A 12,505-nucleotide genomic window follows, 5' to 3' on the forward strand; every position below is an offset into this window, starting at 1 on the left:
AAAAAATTATTTTTAAGTTAAGAAAAGGCAGGGAATTATTCCAGATATCCATATGAATGTATATGTTTTGGGGGTGGGGGCGAGACTCTGGAAGAAAATCTGCCAGGGATTATTGGGATTGTGGGGTAATGGATAATTTTTACTTCTCATTTTCAACTTGCTATATCAGAGTGAATTTCTATAATAAACCTGTATAACTTTTATAAGAATAAATTTTGTTTTAATAACTAAATCCTAGTTCCCAAAGAAGGTATTAATGGATTAGGTAAACAGCTCTCTTTACAATAGGGTTTCTAAAAGGAGCCTTGAACACAGAAGCTTGTTTTATAGCTGCTGTTTCTAATTAGCTAGCTCTTTATTATAGTTGTGCTTCACAGCTTGGTCTATGATATAGAAATTCTTAGCAAGGATGGAAGGTTGGGTACCTCCTCACCATTCAGCAGGAGGATTTACTTTCCTAGAGGGAAAAATGATCTTCCATTCTACCTTCCACCTTCTCATCTAACAACCTTGGCTTTAAATTCACAGTAGGTTCTATGCTCCCTGTCTGGAGGTGGAAGACTATTACAATAGTCTGGGCAAGAAATAATAAGCCAGAACCAAGACGGTGGCTGTGTGTGTGTGTGTGTGTGTGTGTGTGTGTGTGTGTGTGTGTGTAGCTGAGTGGGTGATTCAGTAAGTCCATACCCACATGTATTCTCTGCCCAGAATGAATTCCCTTCATCTTGTTTCACCAGATCCTCCCATCCTTCAAATTCTCATTCAAACCCTCCTTCTCCATATATCTCTTCTTGTATCTACAGCTGGAAATAATTTCTCCTCCTTTGATTATTTTTTCTTTACCTTTTGTGTGTGTGTGATTTTTGAGACAATTTTGAAACAATAAACTTATACAAAAGTTGCAGGTACAATACAGGGAACTTTTTTCTTAAACCACTTGAGAGTAAATTGCCAACCTAATGTCCCTTCACTGGTGAATACTTCAGTGTGTATTTCCTACAAAAAAGAGACATGCTCTACATAACCACAGTACAACCATTAAAATTAGAAAATTAGTATTGAAACATTATCACCGTCTACTTCTCAGTCCAGTAATGTTCTTTGTAGCAAAAGGATCCTGTTCAGAATCAAATGTTGTGTTTCATTATCACGTCTCTTTAATCTCATTCAATCTGGAGCAAGACCACAGTCTTAACTTTCTTGACCTTGACACTTTGGAAAATTACAGGCTAATAGAATATCCATCAGTTCAAGTTTGTCTAGTGTTTCCTCATGATTAGATCCAGGTTATGCATTTTTAGTAGAAACATCACAGAAGTGATGCTGTGTTCTTATTAAATGGTGCATGATTGTAATTTGTTCTATTATTGATTATGTCCATTTTGATCACTTAATTCAGTTTCTGCCCATCTTTTCAACTCAGAAGTTACTCTTTTCTCTTGTATAATTAATAATATTTTGTGTGGACATACTTTGAAATTTTTAATTTATTCATTCATTTATTTTTTGTCAATATGGACTCACTGTTTATTCTAGGAGTTATAATCCATTACTATCATTATTTATTTTGAAGTTCAAATTGACAAGGTCTGGCCAGTGGGAGCCCCTTCAAAGTGGCTCCTGCATTCTTTGATATGTCCTCATCATTTTCTGAGCACTTTTTTCTTTGTGGTATAAGATACTACAACCTCATTTGTACTTACCTTGTTCCTGACTTGTAATCATCCTTTTCTACAAGGACTCCTGTTTTCCTTAAAAATGTAATTCAGAAACTATGGTTTGACCCTTAGGAGCTCTTGTGGCATTTGAGGTGGTACTGCTCCCAAGACCAGTCAGTAGACAGAGCTTAGGAATCATGAGAATATGCATACATGTACATACATATAAATCCATACTCCACACATGTTTACATCTATAGTTATTAAGACATCTATCTATAGATACTAAAAACCATGAGTTCACACTTAAATTCTCCAACTCCACTAATTTTATTCCAGCTTTCTCCCTTTCCATATCTTCATTTCCTATTTCCAACAGTAAGAAACATGGTTCCCATTAACCTTAACATAGGTACTTACTCAAACATTTCCCATATATGAAACCAGTTTCTAACTTTAAAACTATCACCTCCCCCACATAGATGTCCTCCTTGTTCCACTCAGGCCATGACTGCACATGGATGTCCTCCCCACTCTGTTCTGTCTCTGAAACCCCATGCCAAGTCCCCCTCACCTCCCTCTTGGTCTGTACCCCCTACTAAACCTGTTCATTCTCTGAAACTTCATGCCAGGCCACCCACCCCTATGTGGGTGTCCTCTTCACCCTGCTTGGGCTCTGATACCCACTCTGGACTATCCTAGCTGTGTACGCTCCTCATTCCACCAGCTGCCCCACACATGGACATCCTCTCACTCTGATTACAAATAATAAATTTTTTGAGCTAAATAAAAAGATATACTGGTAGAATTTTTAGTCTAAAGACATTCTAATACCTTAAAGTTCTCGACCAAACCCTGAATTTATTAGTATACTTGAAACAGACCCAAGGAAAAGGATTCCTTCTTTTCTACCCAACATACCAGTAATCAATATTATCATTGTTTAAAAGAGAAAATGTATCAGGTTTTTGTTATTAAATATCACAATCTCTCTCTCTGTCCCCCCATTCCTTTATCATGAGAATTTTCTTTATTCTCACTCATTCTTCTGTGAATCAGAGCTAGCGAAGGAGAATAAAATTATTAATATTTTCATGGGAAACACTGTCTATCACATTTTGTTGCTGGAAAGATTCTTCTGCAGCAAGAATGATTACAGTAACAAAGAGAATTCAAGGAAGATGTTATGGATGGCAGGAGGGAGAGTGATGAGAAAATAAGAAAGAGAAAAGGTGGGAATGAGGAAGGTAGCAAGGAGGGAGATGGAAAGAGGAGATATAGGAGAGAAAAGGCAGAAATAGGATGCTAAGTTGGAGAAATGTGACTTTTCATAGTAAAAGTCACATTTACGATGGGAGTAGTGGAATGGCATTCAGGAGAGTTGGACTTTGCCACCAAATCCCATAGCAAAGGGCTCCAACCTTATTATCAGCCCCAAAGCAGTGCTACTGTCAACATGAAAAAACATCATCTACTCCAAAATCACTGACATGTCCAAGCAAGTAATGGAGAAACTCTTAGTTCATACACTTTCTTTTAATATACAACTGAGTGAAACAGACATCCAGAAGCTCGGTGCAGCAAATTTCTGGATTTTGTCTACATATTTACTTTCTGATATCTTTAAATAATTGCTACATAGGCATCAACATCTGCAAAATAGTGAAAGGTATATGTGGTTGGTCAAAACTTTAATGAGGAAAAATATTGATATTATATGTATAAATGGAACAAATTTAGCATTACATGTGATTTTGCTGCTTTGATAAAAAAGAAATTACACATCCTATGACTCATCATGTCAATGTGTCTAACTCAATCCTCTACCAACCATCCAGAAAAATTTCTTGTCTAGGGCTGGAATCTTGGTAAAGCCAGAGTATGAAACCAGTACTTTTTTAACAGTTTGGTTTCAAAAAACTGTAACCAAATATGAAGCTATTCTCTACTATACCCAAATTTTCTGGATTTCCAAAAAGTAATTCTTGAATCACAATAGAACTTAAGGCAAAAGTTTTGCTCCTTTTAGAGAAAAATAATATCAATTATCAGAACAACTCAATGGAGATTTATTTCATGGTTTGGTTTAATTAGCAGATATTATCAGCTGAGGCAAATCTTTCTATATTCTTCCTACAGGTGCTATTACAGATGCTACTGAAAATATCAGTAGGGAACATTAGTTACTTTCCCAACATTCATTTCTGTTTCCTCCTTCCTAATATAATCATGAATTTGTTTGGATATTCTTTCCACTAGCAATTTACTGAGGGAAAACAGATCTCATTGTCCAATTGTCTCTGCTTAGTTGAAGCCAGTCAGCACATGGCATTGCTCTGGCTACTACTGTAGGTAAAGGAGAATTTACATGGCCTGCGTTAGTGCAATCATAGTTGGGAGATGGGTTCTTTTTTAGAATGTGAACAAGAATATATGTTGCATCAGATAATCCTGAAAGGTATCTTACAAACATAAGAGGACCAGTCTAAATAATAAAACAGAAATATGGGACAAATTTAGGTCCTTGATGACACCATTGAATCACTGAGTCATCAACCTGACCAAAGCTGACTTTACTTCTGGACTTTCTGTTGTGTGAAATAATAAACTTCTTTACTGTATACTTCTTCATTGAGTTGGGCTTTTGTCCTTGTAGCCAGAAGCATCCTAATTGATGAAACCATTCCCAAGCTCCTGTCTGAAAGCTAAAATTGCAAACAGACATTCATACAAACTTTGCAGTGCTGAGGCAAGTATTTCTACAGGTTAAAGTTAACAGAGTTACAAGGTCTTCTCAGTTTCCCTGCAGAAAGAAATCTGAAAATAACTGGAAACACTGGAGAGTTCCCATGCAAATTTCTTTTGTTCAGACAACTTTAAAACTGAAACGTGGACTCATAATCCTTTCTTTTCTGGCATGGAGAGAATCAGTAATGCCAGCTTTGCGAAAGTAATCTCATTGATTTGAAGACAAAGGAAAAGATGCTACATAAATTCAACCCAAAAGAGTCTTGGAGAATTCTAATGTTCTTTGACAGCAACATACCTGTAAGTCACAGTTTTAGCACCAGCTGTCATCAAAACAAAAATGTCAAAATCAGTTGAATGTCCAAGATAACTTTCATGTTGCTATGTCAACCTCTTTTTCAAGTTTAACATCAGAAGGCTTAATTTGGGCAGAGTTAATGTTTACTCTTGGGATTTTTATTTTTTCACAATTTACATTTATCTCAATTATTTCCAGAAAGTCACCACTAAATTTACATAATTTTTTTCCATGAGTGAAATATTCTGTGGTCAAAATCAATTTCCAGTTCAATAGAATAAACCACAGTCACGTGCAAATTTGTTGTGTATAGGTTCTAGGTACTTTTCTGGAAAGAGGAATTACAGTTTCATCTGATTCACAAAGGAGTCCATGACTCAAAAAAATTAAAACTATTTCTGGAGACTAAATAGTAACAATAGGTGGTCAGTGATATTATCACAAAAGAGGAAAAGATATAGAACAAATAAAATAAGGTGTATTTTAAAAGTTTCAACATGGTTGGGAGGACTAATAAAAGGTAACCAACCTCCTCTTGGGCAGGGCAAAGTGATTCTATATATATTTGAGTCTGTTACAGTATAGTTGGGAAGCACAACAAGCACGTACAAAGCCACTGGGGACTTTAAGATATTTAGCGATAATATATTGCTATGTGTGTACAAATTAGGTGCACGCCTGTATCAGTCAAATTCCTGGCAGGAAACTTAAGGCATAATCCGAAAGGGTAATTGAATAGATTTTAAGGAAAGGGCTATTTACAAAAGAGTGGACAGGATTAAGGGAAGCCACAAGGGATAGTTAAGGAGTCTAGGACTGACAACAGTGGAAGCCATTACCACCCCTATGCCCTGAGAGGCCAGAGGAGGGAGTTTTCTCAGAAGCTTCCTAGTGAGAATCACAGCTATAGGAGGAGGATGCCCACCAGGGGCCATGATCTTAGGTAGAGGGATGCAGAAACTGCCCACCTGCACCTCCACAAGAAAAGAGCCAGGGAAATAAATACCCCAACCTCACTCTCTCCTCATCTTCTAACCTCCTGCCAGAGCCTCTCACTGACCAAATGCAAACAAAAGCTGAGGGAGGGTGAGCTGGATTGTCCTGTCTGAGGAGGTCAGTCCTTGAGGACCTGAATAGGGTCAAGGGCAGCAATGGACACGACAGAGCAAACAGACATCACCCAGCTCAGACACTGCCACAGAGCAGCACAGGAGGAACTCTCAATGTTTGACTCCACAGCAGCTCTCGTATACATTTTTGGCAAAGATGTATATTTCAGAATCCTTTCCGTTTTGTTCATGTTGATTGTTAGTCCTCATACTTCATGTTGACAACTTTATGAATATAAATGAATACATGTATCATAATCATTAACTTTCTCACAGGAAATCGAAATTTTTTCCCTCAGGCAATAATACTCTTCTAGTTCCATAGCCTTGGCAGTACTTTATTACTGTTAAAGAATAGAGATGGAGTGTTTATATAAACTTGACACAATTGCTTTGACTCCATCTTCAAACTATACTAATTCCTATGAGATTCACATTTCTCTTTTGAGTTGTCATGAACATAAATTGTATCTGGGAGTGGGTGTGTGTGCGGTGGAGGCGAGGAAGTATGTGTACAATTTCCTGTACTGATCAATTGAGAGTCCATGTGTACAGGCATCTGAAATGCCACCACTGGCTCATCATGTCTATATCTTTTGGGGGACAGATTGTCTATGTCTGCTATAGTGGAAAGAGTTCTGGAGACACTGGTCATGACCTGTCTTTTCACTAATAAGCTGTAGGATTCTTGGCAAGTTTCTCATCCCTCCAGCTGCTCTTCTATGGGATGAGGGGATGAGGCAACAGAGACTCTGATATCACCTCCAGCTTTAAAATTCTGCAGTTCCCAGGCATGTCCCCGATTATCGTAACTAAGAGGAACCATCTATTTTGCTGCTTACTGGCTGCTCTAGTCTGAAAAGGGCTTTATAAAAGCTGATATAGAAAATGCTAAATACTCTATTTTAAATCAAATTGTAGATAAACAAGCAGATGATATTAAAATACAGCAAATCCTCAGTGACTTTTTGTGGGTCTAACAGTTATAGCTTCACATGAACCTTGGCATTTCCCTGAATTGCATAAATTATGCTTACCATTTCACAGGTAAATATTTACATGCCAAAGTAAAGACTCTACAAAGCTGTGAGAAATGAAGAGGATAATTTATGCCCTAGAGTAGACCTATATTTGTAATTCAGCTCTATTAAAGAAACTCTCTTTAATGTCATCTTCAATGTCCTGGAATGAAGGAAAGAGCTATTCGGCCACTGCCGAGGCTGAAGTCATGCCAGCAGTCACATGGGTATTTGTACAACATTTCTGCATCATATTAATAGTTACCTATGTATTTAATACCTACTATGCACTGTATTAAATGTAGTGCATATATTGTTTAATTCTCACAACCGTGCTTTGATATCATCTTCAATTTACTGGTCTCAAATAAGTCAAGTAACTTAACCAGAAACAATAACTAGGAAGGGAAGGAGCCAGGATTTGAACCTAAGACTCTTAAACTGAGGCCTCTATACTTGTTATCCCAGGGTCTCCAGCAACTCTGGCCAGACATATCCACTACATCTTAGATACCTCATTAGTTTTTCACAAATAATGAAGCTTTTCACTTACCTTTGATTTCTTCCTTCAGTGGTGTCTCTAGCAATACGTACCACTCCCTGGGGAAAGAGAACCAGGTGGGCTTGGCCAGCTTCACATGCCCGTGTTTTCCAGCTCTCTAACAGGGGCAAGTGAAAAGTAATGTGACTTGTCTTTAGGCACTAAAAGCCCTATCTCTTGTCTCTCTCCTTAATTATAGACCACATTTTCCCATAAGTATCTACCTCCTCTCCCCTTCCACCATAATTACCCAATTGTTTGAACAACCTATTCCAAACTTCAATTCTCTCTAGAGAACATCTGCCTTCTAAATATGCTTTAGAAAATTTTACACCCTTATTGGTCTTTGAGAGATTTTTTTTTAAATGGGAAACACTGGCTTAGTACACTCTCTGTCTTAGATTGAGTTTCTTGGAAATAAACTCTGAGATGGAGAACCATGTGCAGAAAGCTAGTTGTGGAGTGCTCTCAGGAGATACACCTGCAAGGAAGTGAGAAAAGAAGGACTAGGGAGAAGGGAGGATCTAGGGATGAGTCAGCCCTAAAGAGGGGTCTGGGGCAAGCACCACAATGCGCACTGCACCCCTCAGACTGGTGGGCCTAACTTGGGTCTTCAATTTAATTACCCATTCCCCTTCCAGACAAAAGATCTGTTAAGGTTCTAAAGACCAGCCTGGAATCTGACCATGCAGATCCCGAGCTCCCACTCCATGGAAACTAAATGGAACAAAAACAAGATTGTAAAATAGGAAAGTTCTAAATATAATAGAATGAGACTGGGTAATTTGAATGAAAGCCAGTCAAATCTAGGTAAAATGAATCATCTTACTGATTTATTATCATGCCACATAATTTAATTACATTCCACTTACCATGCAATTTTCATATCTGAAACCATCCAGTGTGAAGTCTATGTTATCTGATTAGAGAAAGAGGAAAGAGGAGAGAAAGAGAAAGAGGTCTTGATCCTCAAGACATGCAAAAGAGGAGATTCATTAGGGATGACATAATGCATTGCAAGTTTAGAAACATCTTTAGCATGTAAAAGAAATGATGCAAACTCATCTTTTGTTTTCCATAAATAAGCCAGGTTTAATTATCTTAAACTATTAGCAGAAATATCCTTCTCTTTCATCTCTCTGAACTTGAGCCATTTACAATTGGTAACACGGAAAACCATTTTTCAGATCTAAATTAACATGTAACTCTTCATTGTTTCAACTGAATTTAGAAAATCCCAGAAAGAAAATTCCTCCCTAAGAAATAATTTCTTCAAAGTGATGATTTAAGAGCTGCTAGATTAAGAACATATATATCGCTATTGCCAGGCTCTTCTGGTCAAAATTTAAAGATATTCTTTCAAAAATATATATACCTCAAGTTCTAGGATAAGGAGGTTTTAGTGATTGAAAGACATTGAGGAAAATGTAAAGATCTTTCTTAAAAGTACTGAATCACATGGGGGTAGTAAATAGAATGGTGGTTACCAGAGGCTGAAAAAAGTAGTAGGTGGAAGGGACGAAGAGGGATTGGTTAGTGGGCACAAAAATACAGATAGAAGGAATAAGTTCTGGTGTTCAGTAGCACAATAGGGTGAATATAGTTAACAAGAATTTATTGTATGTTTCAAAATAGCTAGAAGAGAAGATTTGGAATGTTCCCAACACAAAGAAATAATAAATGATTGAAGTGGTGGGCATCCCAATTACCCATATTTGATCATTACACTATATGCTTGTATCAAAATACCACATGTACCCCATAAGTATATATGAATATTACATATCGATAAAAATTAAAAAAATCAAGTCAAACACATTAGTAGTATAATCTATTCTGAAAATAATTATTCACTTTCATCCTAATAGATTATATAATAAATATAGAAACAATGCTGTTAAGCTAATCTGATCAAATAAATTAATAAATCAATAAGCACTCTAAAGTTTTGGGAGTGTTTCTATATGCATAATAAAGAAGTACTTATTTATTTAAAACATTTCCCATAATTTATAGTGTCTTAGGACTTATACAAAATGCACCTTTAAGTCTGTCTCTAATGGAGCCACAATTAATATTTCATTTTAAATAAATTGTGCTGTGAACAGGATATAATCTGGTGGAAGGCAAGGTTTTTGATCGGTTTTGTTTACACCATATCCCCAACAACTGGAACAGTAACTGGTACAAAGTAAGTGCTCAATAAATATTGAATTAATAAATTAGGGCAAGGCTAGTGAGGACTATAAGACAACAGGAAGAACAAGAAATTGTCCTGGCCATTCAGTGCATATATTAATACTTTGTCTTAGAACTAGCTTAGAACTAGCTGATATGTAAAGCAAAGGAGTTTAAGCCAGGTTTGAGTTGACACTAACTCTATTGACATCTATCTACATTCTATTCACAATCCTGGATTTTTACATAAATGTTCTGGAATCTTTTAGAATAGCACAGCAGGCATAAGCCTAGAGCCAGGATAGCTTTTTTTCAATACAGAGTTAGGAGATGGCCCGTTTATGAAATTTCTTTGCCATAAACTACTCATGCTTGGAAATCAACAAAATACTAATTCAACAATTGTGCTTTACTGAGTTATTTGACCAATATATTAAATTGGTTCTGGAAAATCCAAGAGAGACAAGAGAATTTGGCAAGGAACATCATCCCATGAAGTCTTCCCATAAAGACCCTAAATATTATAGCATTGTCACAATTATATAATGTGCCTTACACTTTACAAAACACATTGATATAAATCATTTAATTTGATCCTCACAACAACCTTGTGCGTCAAGTCATAGTACTGAGACATGCTGGATGTTTGGAAGTATTAATCACAACTTTTTACAATTTAAACAATTGAAAGTAATAATAACAATAATCATAATCGTAGCTAGCACCTAAATAGCACTTATTATATGCCAACTACTACCGACATGCTTGTACATCTGTTAACTCGGTTACTCCTCACAACAATCACAAGTTTCCAAATAGGGATCAAGACATCTGCTTTATTAGAGTTCGTTGGCAAATTCAGTTTCCACCTGATGCAAAAATTTCACTTTTTGCCAGTCTTTCCTGAATAGAAGATAATCAGGGAATGACCACCCTAACTTTCCCACCCAGTGTCTAGCTGTAAACCTAAAACAGAAAGAATTGACGTCTGGCTGGGCCAGACTCACATGGTCTGGTGATTTGCTTACCCATGGAGCCTAAACGTGTGAGCTCCAGCCTCACCTTGGTCCAGGAAGGTGTATGAGTTGATGGGAAGGAGTGAATGTCAAGCTTTCCCCAATCTCACCAATCTCTCAGGAGTTTTTGCAGTGGGTACAAAATTGTTCTGAAAATACTGCTGCTCTCTCTTGGAAAGTAAAGCAGAGATCCCCATGCATCTATGGGAAAATGCAGGGAAGAGAATGAGTGTTTCAGGCTATCATACCCCCAACATCTTCTACAGCCAAATGAGGAAAACTCGAGGAAGTTTAGTGTCTTCCTCGAAGCCAAAGAACCGGCAAGTAGCAAAGACAGGACTTGAGCCCCAGCACACAGATGGCAGAGTCCGTGTCATGTTCAGTCTGTCTTACACGGAACCTTCCACTCAGACAAGTCTCATGAACGCCAAAAGGCAAACATTCTAAAAGTCAAAACTCTTGAACACTCTTCTAGAAATGCTCTCCTGCCCTATGCAGATTCTCTTTTTCCTGTAATTTCTTGTCACATATGCTGAAAACATGTCATTCAAACCATTTCTTTCTGAGCCAAGCTAGATCATAATAGTACTTCATCTTACATCAACATATTTAAAATTTTGTTTAGTTTGACTTTGGTATACTTCTGTTGCTCAAGTACTCATTATAATGAATGAGATGTTAACACATCTTTGGTTCATGGAGTTACCAATTGCACCAAAAGCACTAATAGTTTGCTTTGGTGACTATCAGACTCAGGAGCAGGTGCTCCATTTTTCTCTTATTTGTATTTTTTTCAGTCATCATTCAACAGATATACCAATATGAAACCACTTGTTAGTTTTCTTTCCACTAAATACATACACATAATTAATGTGCTGGTTCATGTAGTATTTACCTTACTGTTTATTAACAGGCTCAAATTACAAAGTAGGAATAAACTTGACTGTACATTAGCACAAAAAAAGAGTCTTATCAATTTAGTGCAATTAGAGGAGGTCTTTCCTCTAATTTTTTCTTGGAAGGGTGGGGGGAGTTAAATGACTAGCTTAAATGATTGACTGTATTTCTAAAGCTCTTTTTAAGGATTCTACTATGGAAACTTAGAGTTAGTAGCTAACCTGACCTCTGATCTCTTGACCTATTCTTCCACCAATAAACTCTCCAAGTGCAACTGTAGTAAGAGGTTCTGTAACTTATTACAGTAGAATTTGAGCTGTGGGGTGGAATGGAAATTAAGAAGATCCCATGGGCCTGGCAATCCTGGACACTGTTACTGTGTCTATGGGAGCAAAGAAATTTTGTTTCTGTTGTAATGCTTCTTAATCAAGTAAAAACAGTTAAATGTTAAATAACTTCAAGACCTTATAAAATAATTAGAAAATTCATTTTAATTTTGCATAAGCCTATAAGAGATAATGACATTTTATCTCATCAGTATTCTACTTCCTATGGACAAACTTTCATGGGTACCCCTTGAAATGTTTCTTGGTGTTTGTTAGTTTGTTTGACCATTTGTTCAGGGGCCAAATTTAAATATGTAATTTTTCTTTTTAAAAGTCAATGAAAGCTGTCCCCACTAGCCCTTATAGAACTAGAGCATCCTTCCAGCTCACCCACCTTATTTTGTTTTCCACGAGTTTAGTTAGTTTCACAGTTGTACCATTATTGGATTTACATAGTTTTGGAATGATTTCATTGCCCATGAAAATGTAACCAGAGCACTGCAAAATCTTAATAATCATCAAAGAGAAATGCATTTCAATAGTATTAACATCTTTCAAGTCAAATTTTTTCTCTATTTCTAACTGATTGAATAAACCTATCCATCTCACTAAGTAATTAGCTTTGAGAAATAACCAATACATAAAACTGAAAAAAAAGTCAAAGATCACATCTTGAATTGCAACAATAATATAAATATTTTTAAATTTATAGACT

At 36.6% G+C, this 12,505-nt stretch overlaps 1 protein-coding gene across 1 annotated transcript in view; it reads left to right on the top strand.

The window, feature by feature from the left end:
• HTR1E (5-hydroxytryptamine (serotonin) receptor 1E, G protein-coupled) overlaps positions 1-12,505 on the top strand; it is a 96,852-nt gene that overhangs the window by 53,781 nt on the left and 30,566 nt on the right. The gene's annotated exons all lie outside the window — the stretch shown is intronic.

This window comes from Propithecus coquereli, unplaced genomic scaffold (assembly GCF_000956105.1).
Source record: "Propithecus coquereli isolate 6110/MARCELLA unplaced genomic scaffold, Pcoq_1.0 Scaffold127, whole genome shotgun sequence".
Classification (NCBI taxonomy): Eukaryota; Metazoa; Chordata; class Mammalia; order Primates; family Indriidae; genus Propithecus; species Propithecus coquereli.